This window comes from Balaenoptera physalus (assembly GCF_965194825.1).
Source record: "Balaenoptera physalus genome assembly, chromosome: 10".
Taxonomy (NCBI): domain Eukaryota; kingdom Metazoa; phylum Chordata; class Mammalia; order Artiodactyla; family Balaenopteridae; genus Balaenoptera; species Balaenoptera physalus.
This window is the reverse complement of record NC_138889.1, coordinates 35,294,631-35,310,626: the sequence shown is the minus strand read 5'-3', so window position 1 is coordinate 35,310,626 and position 15,996 is coordinate 35,294,631. Positions and strand designations below refer to the sequence as shown.

At 38.2% G+C, this 15,996-nt stretch overlaps 1 protein-coding gene across 2 annotated transcripts in view; it reads left to right on the top strand.

Annotated features, from left to right (window-relative positions):
• The window catches only part of ARHGAP42 (Rho GTPase activating protein 42), a 295,441-nt gene that overhangs the window by 56,686 nt on the left and 222,759 nt on the right, over positions 1–15,996 (top strand). The window lies entirely within an intron of this gene.

Sequence of the window (15,996 nt, the reverse complement as noted above, 5' to 3'; positions counted from 1 at the left end):
AAAAAAGAAGATATGGTATGTGTGTGTGTATATATACACACACACACACACACACACACACACACACACACACACAGTGGAATACTACTCAGTCATAAAAAGAAAAATATGAAATTTTGCCACTTGCAAAAACATAGATGGACCTTGAAGGTAATATACTAAATGATATAAGTCAGAGAAAGACAAATAATGATTTCACTCATGTGGAATATAAAAAAAATAAACAAAATAAATGAACAAGCAAAATGAAAACAAACACATAGATACAGAGAATAGAGTAGTAGTTACCAGAAGGGATAGGAGGTCGGGGGAGGGTGAAATGCATAAAAGAGGTCAATTGTATGGTGATGGATGGAAACTAAATTTTGGGTGGTGAGCACACTGCAGTGTATACAGAAGTCGAAATATAATGTATACAAGAAACCAGTGTTATAAACCAGTGTTACCTCAATTAAAAAAATTATAAATCCAAAGACATATGTCATAGATCAGATGGTGAAAATGCTACTGAGAAAAGTAAATTGGGGAGGTTATTATAAGTTTGTGTGTGTGCTCGAGTTCATGTTCTGTAGGGGTGGCTATAGGTTTGGATAGTTACAGGGGAAGCCCTTACTGAGAAGGTGACATTTGAAGACCGGAAGGGAGTGAGAGAGGGAGGAAGGCTATATTTAGATAGTTCAAGAACCAATTTCTTTTTTTTTTTTTTAAATTTTTATTGGAGTATGGTCGCTTTACAATGTTGTGTTAGCCTCCACTGCACAGCAAAATGAATCAGCCATACACATACAGAGATCCCCTCCCTTTTGGACTTCCCTCCCATTTAGGTTACCACAGTGCATTAGGTAGAGTTCCCTGTGCTATACAGTATGTTCCCATCAGTTGTCTAGTTTATACATAGTATCAGTAATGTATAAGTGTCAATCCCAGTCTCCCAATTCCTCCCACCCCACCCCTTTCCCCCTTGGTACCTATACATTTGTTCTCTACATCTGTGTCTCTATTTCTGCTTTGCAAATAAGATCATCTATACCATTTTTTTAGATTCCACGTACATGTGTTATTATACGTTATTTGTTTTTCTCTTTCTGACTTCACTCTGTATGGCACTCTCTAGGTCCATCCACATCTCTACAAATGACCCAATTTCATTCCTTTTTATGGCTGAATAATATTACATCGTATATATGTACCACATCTTCTTTATCCATTCCTCTGTTGATGGATATTTAGGTTGCTTCCATGTCCTGGCTATTGTAAATAGTGCTGCTGTGAACATTAAGAACTAATTTCTTCTTAACCTGAGGGAAAAACATTTAAGTAAATTCTCATTTATTTTATTGATTTTTAACTAGCTGGTATACTATTATCACTCATTTTGTACCGCCTTTAGAATCTGGAGGTGATTCTCAATTAAGTGATTTGCAAGTTGACAAACTCTTCTCAGAGCTACTTGATTGGGGTTAGAGAAAGTAGTTTCTTCAGTGTCTATAAGTATGCAGTTTGTTCTCCACTAATCTTTAGTAGTCATGGAGCAGTTTGACATTCCAAATCACTCCAGTTTTTACTTACCAAAGTGGGTGAAAGGAAGTGGGATCTTGTAGAACAAGTAATGTAGAAGTTTCATAGATAAGGAAGTTAATACATACCTTTTGATTGACTAAATGAGCCTCTGTGGGAAAGTTTTGATAAAATGAACCACTTTGTTATTTTTTTCATCTATTGCATCATAACATTTTCAATAAGAAACTCATTCACTTGTACTTAACTGAGGATTCATTGCAGTTGCAACTCATGCAGGGTTAAAATTTACCTTTACTTAAGCAGACAGTTTCTCCAAGGTGCAAGTTCAAAGCACAAAGATTTGTTTGCAGGATAGCTGTCAAGGTATTGAGGAAGAAAATCTCTCAAGCCTTTTAGAAACTACCATTTATATGTAATTGATATGCTGATTATTTATCAGGTTTACAATTCAGTAAAGCTAAAACCTTAAGGACTTCTACTCAGCCAATACTTCTTTACTCTTTTGGTTTGAAGGGTTGTGATTGAAGAAATACGCCATTTAATTTAATTGAAATGATCTAATAAGTTAGATGTTGTTAGTTTGATATTCAGTGTAACTTTGCAGTGTTGCTAATAGTAGCAGATTTTAGTCACTCATAGGCATGATTTCTAGGGATTCTCAGAGAGAAGTCTAGGTTATACCCTTCACTATTCTGATGTAGCTGAAGTTACTAAATTAATCAGCTGAAGACAGTACTTACCTGTGCCCAGCCTTCTGTAACTAATGCACAGACGTTACTTCATTTACCATCAAGGTAGCTGACCTTGAATCACAATGGGCTGCCTCCCTAAACTGCATGGCATTGGAACTGAATGTGAGTCTTAGATTATAGAGAATTTTTTATACTTAAAAAGTTAAGGTCAGGGAGCATGTGGAGCAAACAGAAACTGTATACACAATTTCATTTCTTGGTTGTGTATCTCTTTCATGAATTTTCTTTCTGAAAATACAGAGTCTATAGTGCCTGACTGTCTTGTTCACTATCTGGAGAGCCCTTGTTGAAATACTGCCCACAGTCCCACGGTTACAGCATTTCTGGTGGTCTCAGATGGCTTTCATGAGCACACAGCTGATAGAAGCCCCCTTCAGCCCTTATTTTAGGCTTGGAGCCCAGAAACAAGCCCAAGGGGCTGGGTGGCTTCAAGGCTTCAGGCCCTTTATATGTCAAAAGAATGAGAAGCTAAGCTACAGAGAGCTGATTTCTTATTCCCCACTCTCGTAATGGTTAGGGAGAACAGAGATCAAATATTTCTGAAACAGGCTTTTCCTGGTGTCAGGTTTTTGTGGCATTCAAAGATAGGAAAAGGCAATCGAGGCAATGCCCTGTGTGCTGTTTGTTTTGTCAGGTTAGTAGCTCCTTGAGGTTAGGGATAATGCTTTTCTTTACTTGACAATGTCAGATGCTGCAAAAGATGCCATTGTTCAGTATGACTGGACGAAATATAAAATATAAAGATATACTGGGACTCAGGGAGCCAACGTTGTAGTTTTTATATTAATATCTCTTAAAATTGGGTAGGGGGCTTACAATTTAGCAGCTTAGAATGTATGAACTATGGTAAATCACCTTAAAATTTTAGTAGCTGAGGAACTAATAAGTTCTGAAGTAAATAAAAAATACCAGGTAAGAAGAGTTGCAAGCCACATATATATTTAAGGATGGCCTAATCATGGGTTGACTACATGCTGTCTGATAAAAGCCTGACATAAATTATGTGTATAACTTCTATGAAAAGTCCCTTTTTTTGCAGCAATAAAGTAATTAGAGACAATCTGTCTCCCAGAGTGTGGGAAGCTCTAAAGCCAGACATAGTTGCACAAGTTGACACAGTTGGAATTCCTTAGTTCTGATTGCTAAATAAAAGTCTCAGCTATTCAGAATCACAGCAGGCAGCTGCTGACTCTGTACAGATGGTTGTGCATGCATGTTGGCAACTCAAACAGCATGGTATTTAGGTGAATGAGTTTTAGTTTTCGGAATAAAAGGTTGAGATTTATCTTCATGTTTTTCGATGAGTATAATCAATCACCCCTAAATAAAAATAAAATGTATCATATGTTTAAAGTATCTTCCTCAAAGCCACTTAAAACATTTTTACCAACAGTTAAACTAGTTACATAATGGAGATATAGTAAGATCCATAAAAATGAGGATTTTTTTTTTTAAGTGAGGAAATGATAAGAAAACTGCAAATGGTCTGGTAAGAAAAATTTTTTTTTAAGTTTTTACTACTGAGCTAAGCCCAGTATGGTAGAATTGTAGGTGTAAGAGGATTATTTATTTAAGATGGTATGGAAAGAGGAGGGTTGGCCTAGACATGGGAGATTAAGATTCCAGCTCTGATTCTATTGCTTGGAAAAGTCACTTAACCGTGCACCTTAGTTTTCTCATCTGTAGAATAGAATGTAGGTGATTATCTACTCAGTCTGTTTGCCCAGTAGGTTTCTAGTGAGATAAGGGGTACAAATATGACTTGAAAAATCTCATCATTTGTATTTAAGATAGTGAGATGGCTATAGTAAGTCATTTTATTAAAAGAAGAACACTTGGAACTTAAAAAAGTAATAAAATAATGTATCCCAACAAAATTATCTCTTTTGTGGTACCTTAAAGATGGGACGGGGTGTTGGCTCAAAGGTACAAAATGGAAACTACACTGTTAAAATGCAAGTTTTCCTGAAATATTCTGAAACATTCCTTTAATGTTTCAACATGGGGTAGGACAGCAGAAAAATGAAGTCTGTAGACATGTGGGATAGCAAGTTTATTGAAAACAACTTACAAAAAACATTGTGTAAATGGAGAATAATGATCTTTGTGCCCTTACTTCCCTGGCAGCCAAGCTCAACCTTGTTTTGCAGTGTTGTTTTTTTCTGTTCTTTTTGGAAGAACAAGGCATGATGCCAGCATACTTCCACATCTTGTCCAAGACAGAGGCTTATGTATTCGGCTTTCAATTACTATTCATTATAAAATATTTCCAATCTTTAAGAGGATGTTAGTCATGCTGCTATGTGAAAAAATTATTTTGCCACCATTACTGTTCATGGATAGCCATGCTATTACATGATATAATATACTTTAGTTTGGCTAAAGAAAATAAATAAATAAAAATGCAATAGTGAAAACCCAAATATGTGGTCACAATAAACATAGCCAGCCACTTATGCTATACCCACATTCTAAGCTCATCACTTCATTTATATTGAACTTAGAATATTTTTGGAGGTTCATGTATGTTAGATTGTTTCTTTGCTTGGCTAAGCAGATTTCATTATTGGGTCTAGCAGTGTTTTCTTAGGGAATGCTGGAATGCAGATATCTGTTAACCACTGGGATGATATTTTGAAGTTTCATCAGAAGCAATATGAGTGTGGTATAAATTTTTTTAATGGTACATGGTGCTAAACTGCTGATGGGAAAATGCACTTAAGTAAATGATAAATTACCTTTTGGAATAGAGACAATTGACTGTAATGACGTTTGGTATCACTTGAGTGTTTCCTTGGTTGGCAGGCACTTTGGCTGCATTAAATTTGGTGCCATCATATAATGGTAGGCATCTTTTTAGGTCCTGAGAGGTAAGCTTAACATAGGAGTAGTAACCAAGAGACAAGAATAGCGTGGCTTTCTAGCCAATGATTTCCTCCTTAAAAATAATAGCAGTTATAATTATGACAATTTGCCAGGCTCTTACTATGTACTTTACATGCATGATTTCATTTGGTCATTACAACAATCTTATGAAGTAGGTATATTACTATTATCCTCATTTTACAAACAGGTAAACTGAAACTTGAAGAGCTTAAGTAACTTGCCCACATAGCAAAACTGGTAGTCTGTTTGACACCAAAATCCTTGCTTTTATCATTTTGTTAAATGAGACTTCTTTATATTAGAAGATGATGCAAGGAAATAAAAGCCTAGACTAGCTTTCTCTGTAGTGACTTAAGTTTGTGGAACTTTTAGGGTTTTTTTGTTTTGTTTTGTTTTAAACTGGATTCTCTCCCCATTGAGCTTGATTAGATTACCAGAATAATTTTTAGAGGTGGGTTTATTCTAAAGCAATACTGAGATTTTAGGTTAGCACCTAGAACACCTAGGCTGCTTCTGTCAGCTTCCACTGCTTTGCTTTTTGCAAAGCTAACCAATAGATCCTAAATGAAAGAAGCTTTTAGCCATTCCCTCTGGCCCTCCGATCTCATCTACTTGACTTGATGTCCAGATACTCAGGTGTGTTTGTTTGCTGGGGCTCCTCTGTTCCCATAACCCCTTTTATAGCTAGATCCGGGTCTGAGTCTTACCACCTGGCTTCTTATCTCTAATTGCTCTTTGCCAGTCCTAGAAAAGCCTTACTTTACCTTTTCTAAATACTCTGAATTTTTGCATTCTATTCTATTTGACAACCCCTTATTTTCAAGGCCCTATGCTGGAGGCAAAAAAGACTGGAGAGGTTCTCTGCCCACCACGGGCTTAATGTTTGATGAGGGTAATGGGACTTACACACAAATAAATATGTAATATAATAAAATTATAATGTAGGGTGTGTCAGTAGACATTCAAAAAGGAGCTAGATTACAATAGTATAGTACTTCTTAGAATTTTCTATCAGATGAGTGGGAAAATGTACTCTCAGTAGTCTGGAAACATGACCCAAACTGGCTGCCTCAATGGAAGTAACAAGATACAAGTTAATTCATATAAATTCTGCTATACTGGCATTTAAAAAAAATGTAAAACAGGATAAAACTACTACACTTCCTTCTCTTTAGTTTTCTAATAAATGTTGCGGCACCAGAAGATACACTGAAAGTATTCATGGCTTTCTGAACTCCTGGCACACTGCTGTGTGCCATAAGGCGTGTCAGTATTTGGTATCTGTAAATCAGCAAATGTGTTGCCCTGGTTGGATTATTTAGGGTGGGGCTTTCAGATTAATCTAGAAAGAGGCAGGTCTTAAAGCTGCTTTAAAAGAACTAAAGGAAGCTCCAGGTACCATCCTCAAGTATAGCCCGCTGCTCTTGTAAGGTATAATCCAGCTTCACAGTGGAACTGTGAGTACTGATTCATTTGAAGGTAATTGAAGGTCACAGCAGAGACAAAGGGCTGTTTCCAACATGAAGAATGACTCTGTGGATGCTGGGAGAACAGAAGTTTAGATTGTTTTGTTTGGCTGGAACATTGAAGGTACAAGGACCAGTTTGAGAAAAAAGATGGCCTAAAAAACATAGAGGAAAGATGATATGCTTGACTTGCCTAATAGGTAATAATTTAGTGTGATGCTTTAAAAAGGAGATTAAACTAGTCAAGTCATGACTTTTTCACAAATGTGTTTGTCATATGATACCAAGAAGGAGCTGATGGAAAAGGGAAGTAAGTTTTAAGAGTTGGAAACAGGCTGATAGGTGACCTGAAAGATAAGGTAACACAAAATGCTCTTGCAGAGTCATTATCTTGGGCAGAGAGATACTTCAGGTAGTCCAGAGAAAAGAGGGCTAGAAGTAAAGCTAGAACACTAAACACTTTCCATTACCAAATCTGTTAATAAGGGCATAAGTTGTAAATGCCCAGAAAACAATGATTGGACTAAGGAACAGGTCATGTGTGGCAAGATAGACCAAGAGGTCCAGGAAAGCATGCCAGGCCATAACCAGTGTTGCTGAGAAGCTTAGGAAACCTGCAAGGTCCTCCATGCTGGATAACTCAATATTTTTTAGTTAAATCAAAAAAGTCAAGTGGGATATTTTATAAAATTTTGTTTGGAATTCCAGCATCCAAACTTAAATTGCCACTTAGGAGTTGCCAACATACAGATACATAAGTAGTACTTTTTAAAAGAAAACGTGTATTGAGCTAAAACAAGGTGGCTAAAGATAGGTTTATCTTTCCTGAAGGAAAGAGTATGAGGAAGAGAAATCTCAAAGGAATGCTTATTGAGGCAGGAAGAAAATCCAGAGAAACTGCAGTGTGCCACTGTTTCCTTCGCCTCCCGTTCCCCCTCCCCGCCGCCCCCCAAGTTTTTCCCCCAGGGTAGGAAGATGGGTGATTTATTTCATCCTTTCAACTGTCTATTTTTAACTTGGGTTGTAGCAATAGTGAAGTCTTTGTGGTTTTTCGTTTTTAATTTTTATGGAATTTGTAGCTTTATAGAAACTATGGATAAAATCTGGCCAAGTGTTGGTTCCTGTTTGTTGTTTTTAGGCTGGAATCTTCTGGAACTGCTTGCCAGACACATATCATTTATGGGATTACAAACTGTTTGGTCTTCATTAGAGGCCAGTACCACTATTTATTTTCACTGAACCTCTCCTGAAGATAGTAATTTAATACACAGATTAAATATGTTATGCTTACAATGAAAATATTTCATATTCTGCATTTGCCATCATAATAAATAGTGGTTTAATAGTTAACATTTGTTGAGAACCAGAATTTCAAGTTTCTGTTCTGTACCAGGCACTGTGCTAAGTCCATTTCATGTAATATTCTTGACAGTTTTGTAAGGGATTAGTATCTTCCTTTTGTACATGAGGAACCTGAGATTTAGAGAAGCTAAGTGCTTGCTCTAAGCCATATTTCAGTAAGTGGTGGATTGGTGTCCATGTCTATCTGAGTCTTGTGCACGCTTAGTCCATGACATGAAAGAATGATTGATTCTAAGGAAGGATTTTTTTCCCCTATCTGAGCACATCCCTCACATAACCCTGAATGCATATCTGGTGTGGAAATGAATGAGTCTGTCTAAAGCTAGGCTAATTTGTTTTACCATGCCAAGACAATCATGTTGTTCCATCCTAGAATATAACAAGTTAATTTAGTGGCCTAGTGTAGTCTGTGCCTTTTGCATTTCCAGGGGGATGAAGAATAGCATCAGTGCCCCATTGCCCTCTGGTGATTCTGTCTCCATTCACCTCCCATGGACATGGCAGTGTTTCTCTAGGGCTTCAAGGAAAGAGAATTCCTTGATTCCATTATTACAAGTCACTCAGTTAATTTCACTTCACCTCAACATATATTTATTGAGTGATTACTAGTACCAAGCTTTGTCTCGGACCTTCTTTAAGAAGACTTTCTTTAATAATATTGGATAACCATGATTTTCTAGCCATTTATGTAAAATAGAAAATAGCAAAGTAGTCATTTTCAAACTTTGTTCAAATAAGAGCCATAGGAATGATTCTTACTGACAAGAAGTTCTCATTGTGTTTCTTTCTTATACTCTGCCACAAACCCAGTGTTCTTTTCCTCTGACTTTTCTCCATCTAACAATCTGACATTTGTAGCTCTCTGAGAGAACATTAAAAGCATAACTGCAGGTATTAAAAGCCAAGGCTTATTTGGTAATTCCTTGACGTATTCTCCTATATAATGTATGGTTTGTTTATTATTAAGGCTTGGAGTGATATTCATGTTCCCAGTACCATAAGCTTTTCAGTAATTTATCTATGGTGGATTCTTATGTTATGAATGCATTGGTAGTTGGTGTACACTTTTCTCTTTCTGGTCCCTCTGTTCTCTTTTCTGTCTGCTTTATCTATGGTGGATTTATCTATGGTGGATTCTTATGTTATGAATGCATTGGTAGTTGGTGTACACTTTTCTCTTTCTGGTCCCTCTGTTCTCTTTTCTGTCTGCTTTCTTTTGGGCACTAATGGTGACGAGAGGTGAAGAATATATACCTACCTTTAAGAAGCTTAACACCTAGAACATTATTCAGTTATCTTGGTGGCACTAGAAAGTACAAGAAAGAATGTGCATTTCCTTTGACTTTTAGGCCATCTAATATATGTTTGCTGGTAGCTTATTCCAGGCTAATAAGCATACCTAGCTCACTCTCATATAGTTCAGTACAGAGAGTCTTACTATCTTAGATTTTATACAGCAGGTAAGGGATTAATTAGATGTTGTCTAAAGGTCACATGCTCCCTGGTTTTAATGCTTGTTACTCTTTGAGAAGTAGCTATGGTATGTAGTAGAAAGAACATCCAATTTGGGAAGCAGTCCAGGTTGGAGCCGAGCTCTTAGACTCTGGGCAAATTAAGTTATTACCTAACTTTTCAGAGCTTCAGCCCTCATAGCTTTGTGTGAGAATTAAGAAAAATACGTAAGAACTTTGAAAGAGTAAAACATCTTACCGACACTATTGCTATCGTTATTGTGAATGTATATTAAAGCTTCTTGTATTGGAAAGTGGATAACTCATGTTTTACATCTGGAAGGCTTAAGTATTTATCCACCTTGCAGAAATTAATGGTTTCAACAGTTGAGCTCTAGTTGTATACAAGATATGGTAGTGGATACTTGGGTAGTATTCATTGATGATAAAGTTTTCTACCTTTAAAACACTTTTTAAAATAAGATGGATAACCTAGGTTTATGAATAACTTGATAAAAGGTAAAAATAGAGAAAGCACAGCAAGAGCGTCACACCATGTGGTAGGAGGTATAAAGGAGGCGATAATGCCACATTGAAAGGGATCCAGAAGAGCTTTTTGGAGGAAATGGGGACTTGAGAGAGAGAGATCTTGAAAGAGAACTTGGGAGAAGAGTCTATCCTAAGGAGGTGGAATAACAATATAAAAATAAGTACAAGAGACTGGATGGTCTGTTGCTGGTGGTAACCAGTACTCAGCTTGATATGAGTCATGATAGAGGTGTTTGGATATGTAGGTAGAAGCTGCCTTTTGAAAGCTTTTGGACATTTTGTTAATGTGGCCTTGCCTGGTGTGTTGTCACGTCTTTCAAGTCCTTGTCTTCATTGAATCCTCTGAGGAGCCTTCCCCCATGCACTCCAGCTGGACTGATTGTGCCTTCTTATTTGTTACCTCTGTGCACAGAGCCGTCTGGCAGTGTGGTTAAGTGGGGACTCTGGAGCCAGGCTCCCTGGGTCGAAATTCTTGCTGTTATTTACTAGCTTGAGCAACCTTGGGGATGTCACTTAACCTCTGTGTGCCTCAGTTCCTTCATCTGTAAAATGGGAGTGATGATGTCTACTTCATGAGGCTGTTGTGAGGATTAATGGTTTTAGTTTACATTAAGTTCTTGGATAAGTATCAGGCACATAGTAAGTACTATCTGCGGTGATGTTGTTATTATTAGCCTCTGTCGGAGACTTTATCCATTGTCCTCTGATATGATTTATTTACATACCTCATGTCCCTATGGGACCGTGCCCTTTTGAGGGAAGGATGTATTCTGTTCTTACCTTTGTATTCCCATGGCTTCATCCTGTGTGCCTTCTGCGCTGTAGTGTGAAGGTAATAATTCTATGACACATATGTCTGCTCCTCTGAGTCTTGCTTAAATCTAATCCCAGAGCAACTAGATTTCAAGAAAAACTGCCTTAGACCAAGGGACTGGTTGTACTTGTTCTGAGATAAATACAGCTAACATTGTAAAAGTAATTCCATTGACACTTCTAAAGTAACAGGTAACTCTAGCTCTTCAGTCTGTGTGTAAGAAGAGTTGTAATTAAATATTTACTAAGTGTTTTTTATTTCTCTAATGAGGTTGAAGTGTTTCTAATGAAATGAAGTTTTAGTGCTTCATTAGCATCATCTAATTGTGGGTGCTACGGGTTAACTCTTTGATATAAAAACATTGCTGACTAATTAAAGCCTACTGTAATTCTTCCAAGTTATAATGTGAATACATGTGAAGACACCCTATGCTTAACTCATTAGGTAAATAGAAAGGATATGGTATGAGTGATACTTGCAGCATCTTTACTATGTACAACTTTGACCCCTAGTAAATGTTACTCCCCCACCTTTGCCTCGAATACAGCCAAGGTGGCTCCGACTGGGATTTTTTTCCTTGTTTGTCTTCATGTTCTAATAGTTGAGTAGAAATAGGGAGAAAGAGAGAGTCTTGCCTATGCTAGATTCCCTGCTTGTCATGCTTTATACATTTGATCTTTCTTTTTGTATTTAAGAGAAATGTAGATTCTGTCATTACACAATTTGATACTTTAAAATTCAACAATAAACTCTAAGAACTGAATTAGGTTTTAAATTCAAGGTCTATATAACTGGATGTGAATCAATTTTATTTACAAGGATTTAGTACCAGTACTTCTGTTTTGTGCATCTGACCATTGTTGAGAAATCTTAGACAATTAGGGAAGAATGTGTTCCCTGGAGTTATGTCAGTGAAAGGTGTTGTTCTTTCTAGTTCAGAATTGCACTCAGTGGGAGATGGAGCCAAAATTAAAAGTGTGAACTGGATTCCTCATTTTTCAGATTGATCCATATGACTGCCAGAAAATATCAGAAGTTCTTTACTTTGGTCATATTTTTGACTTCATCATTACTTTGGTTTTTGGAAAATGAGAACAAACAAAAGGAAAATCGAGAACTCAGACAATTGAAGTTGAAAATAAGTCGTTTTTCGAACTTCCCCTTTATTTTTGGGATTATCTGAACTAGTTGAGAACCATATTTTCTTGTATAGACCTGTCTCATTATGCTTCATTATGTCTCATTATGCTTCATGAAGATCATTCATGAATTCTTGATTCTATCCAGCATTGAAATAGACACCCATCTCTTACATAGAAATACTGAATGATCAGGTAGTCTCTGTCACGGCGTGATTGCAGTGCACCAAGAGAGAATTTGAAACTGCAATCAACAGACTGTTTTACTGAGCACTTTCCAAGGTTGTCTAAGGCCTAACAGCTGCCACCTTCATTCCTGAAATTTTCCGTTTTCCTTTCTTTTCTGAGGCTTTCAACAGGGAAACAGCCAACACGTTTTAAGTGCTTAGCTGTATGTCAGACGCTGTTCTAAATGCTTCATCTATATTAACTCATTTACTCCTCACAATAAGCCTGAGAGATGGGTTCTGTCCCACTTACCAGATGAGGTACGTACAGAGAGGTTATGAAGGCTGCCCATGATCTTGCCACTGATTGGTAGAAGCAGGAAGCTAACCCATTTCATCTGCCACTAGAGCTCATACTCTCGATCCCTTGGCTATATGGACAGTGGGCTCCTGTGTTCTTGTTCAGGGATGGGAATTTTTACAGTGTACTCACTGAGATCTCTGTGAAAGGATGAAACAGCTTACCTTTCTCAGTCAAGGAGCAAGGCCATGGGAAGCAAAGAATGGTCTAGGAAGAAATGTTTGGTTGTGGGGTTTTATGTCAGGAGTTCCCTAGGACAGCAGTCCCCAACCTTTTTGGCACCAGGGACCGGTTTCATGGAAGACAGTTTTTCCACAGACGGGGGTAAGGGGGATGGTTTCAGGATGATTCAAGCATATTACATTTATTGTGTACTTTTAATTTCTATTATTATTACATTGTAATATATAATGAAATAATTATATACCTCACCATAATGCAGAATCAGTGGGAGCCCTGAGCTGGTTTTCACTTGCCACTCACTGATAGGGCTTTGATATGGGTCTGCAAGCACATGATTTATTATGGTCTCTGTGCAGTCGAACTTCTCTGCTAATGATAATCTGTATTTGCAGCCTCTCCCCAGCCAGATCATCAAGCATTAGATTCTCATAAGGAGTACGCAACCTAGATCCCTCGCGTGCACAGTTCACAGTAGGGTTCGAGCTCCTATGAGAATCGAATGCCGCCACTGATCTGACAGGAGGCGGAGCTCAGGTGGTAATGGGGGTGATGGGGAGCTGCTGTAAATACAGAAGAAGCTTCGCTTGCTCGCCGGCCACTCACCTCCTGCTGTGCAGCCCGGTTCCTAACAGACCACGGACCACATTACCAGTCCTGGCCTGGGGGTTGGGGACCCCTGCCCTAGGACAAAGCTTCCAGGTATCTCCTTGAGTTTGAGGGGAAACTCAGAGGAACTTGTGGTGATGAGGGGAGAGAAGGAAGGCTATCTGTTACAAGATTCCTAAGCACCCTGATCCACCCATATTACCTACTACCCCTACTCTGCTATAGGAATTCCATCTGTGACTTCAAATCCAGTTTAGCATAAGGCCTATATGTTGTACATAGAAAAATAAACGTTAAATGGAATGCTTTTCCCATTTCTCACGGAGAGTACCTGTGCAAAGCTTGGCTTAAAAATTATCCTAGGAGTCTGATTTTTTTTTTTTTTTTTTTTGTCTTCTCATAACATTTGATATAGGTGTTATGATTTCTTTACCCTTAGCCAGAGCTATGCAATGTCAGATAAATGCATACTTTTGCATGCATGGGTCCCTTCTGTTTGGAAGACCAGTCAACTTTGCCACCCTTTGAGCTGGGCTTGAATGATAACAACTGATACCATTTATTAAGTTGCCTCGTCTGTACCAGGCACAGACCTCATTTAGTTTTTATAACAATCTGTGAGATGAGTATTCCTTCTCTGTTCCATAGGTAAGAAAAACAGGTCTTGTGAAGGATGAATGATTTGTCTAGGGCCTCACAGCCAATTGGTGAAGCCTAGTTCTGATGAAGCCTTTGTTTTTCTCATTGACTAACAATCCACTAAGGAGGCTCTTTTCATCTTTCTTCCTGAGAGCCCAAAGCAGAACCATTCTTAAGCTGACAGACCTTTCTATTCTCCTAAATCCAAAGTACCTCTTAAGTAGAATGTGCAGCTGGCGCCAAAGTTCTACCCCTCTTTTGGGAAGAGGTGTTAGTCTGTGAGTAGTAATACCCTCTTTCCAGGGCACAATTTATTTTTTCAAACAAGATTAAAAAAAATGTCAGTCTTTGTGTGTGTGTGTGTGTGTGTGTGTGTGTGTGTGTGTGTGTGTTAAAAGCCTCTCTGAGGCTCAAGACCTGTGGTCTTCAGAATTCCTGTTGGTGAGGGTGTTGGTGAGTTCTTGATTCACATGGTGCAGTAAGTGACCTTCTTGTTTGGAGACCTATTCACTCATGGGTGCTTACTGTGATTGGTACCTGTGCTTGCAGTTTCATGAGTGGTGGGTTACCACATTAAGTCCTGGTGTCACGTCTAGGCATCAGGCCATAATTGTTCTCTTAAAGAAAAATGATTCTGATGCTAGTTAAAATCGTAAGGAGGACTTTATTCAGGTCGGACGCTGTAGATGTTGAGAGTGTCACAATAGGGGAGAGAGTTCAGGCTCCACCCTGAATGCAACAAGAACAAATGGGGATTTATAGCCAAGGAGCATGTTCGGTGGCGGGGCTAAGGGGGACTGTCAGTGGATGGAAAGTTACTAAGAGGAGAAGGTGTAAAGGTTTGGAGGATTCTTGGTGAAGGAAGGTCAAGGGCTTAAGCATCAACGGTGGGGGATGGGGAATTTGATCAGATATCAGTTTAGATATTCTCTAAACTGACTTGGCAGGATTTTTGCTAAAACTGGTCTATGTAGGCCCAGTGAGGACAGAGAGCCAAAGTAGAGGCATAGTCAAGAAGAGGGCTCAGAGGAGCCTGACTGAAGATTGGTCAGGGAGAGAGTCTTTGTCAAGTCCTATTGCTTGAATTAAATGTTAAGCATTCAAAGTATCAGAATTGAACGATGGGAGATAACATTAAATAAAGTGTAGACAAACTTCCATAAAAATGTGTTTCCTACGGGCATAGACTTCTGTGGAGGGTTAGCATGGAAGATCACAGTAGCTCTGAGAGGTGGGACCTCTAAAGCTCCCCTGATGCTGCACTGTCAGATTGATTTAATTTTATTTAGCAAACATAAATAGTGCTTATTAAGTGCCAGGTTCTGTTCTAAACGCTTTGGAAATGTTACTTTACTTAGTCCTCAAAACAGCTCTATAAAGTGGTTATACTACTGTTATTCACTCTTTACAGATGAGGAAATAGAGGCCCAGAAGAGTTAAAAAAATTTGCCCAAGGTCACATAATGAGTAAATGGCAGGACTTGGATTTCAACCCAGGCCGCCTTGGCTCCAGAGTCTGCATTCTTAGTCACTGTTAGGTTGCATCCTAGGCTTTTGCCTCCCAGGAATTTACTTCTCATTATTCTGGGCTTTTCTTTATTCTCTCCATGATTAAGGAAGAATTCTTCTTCTGGATTTAGTCACTTTCTGGAATTTGTTCAGACTGAAGTCAGGACTGAGGAGTATATTTAGCTTGAGGTCTCCTATAAATCAAAAGGTTATTCGTAAACAACTTTTCTGGTGGCCTTTCACCTTAGAATGAGAATGTGTTTATTGGTAAAAACACATTCCCTATCTGCTCCACATTCCCTGTCTGTATAGAATAACATCGGTGACCCTTTCTCATCAAAGGTTCGCTACTTTTCTTTTTTTTTCCCACCAGTAACCTTGGTAGCATTCCTTCTTCTTCTTCTTTTTTTTTTTTTTTTAAATAAATGCTCCATTTATAGGGAATGAATGGTAATTCTTTGATAAAGGCTTTGGGAAATTGGCTTCCAGATAATACACAACTGGCACCAAAACTTTCTTAAAGGGGCAAATCTCCTTTGGAAGCAGAGCAGATCTAATCCCTAAAATATTTCTTTAGTAGTCCCTTTAAAT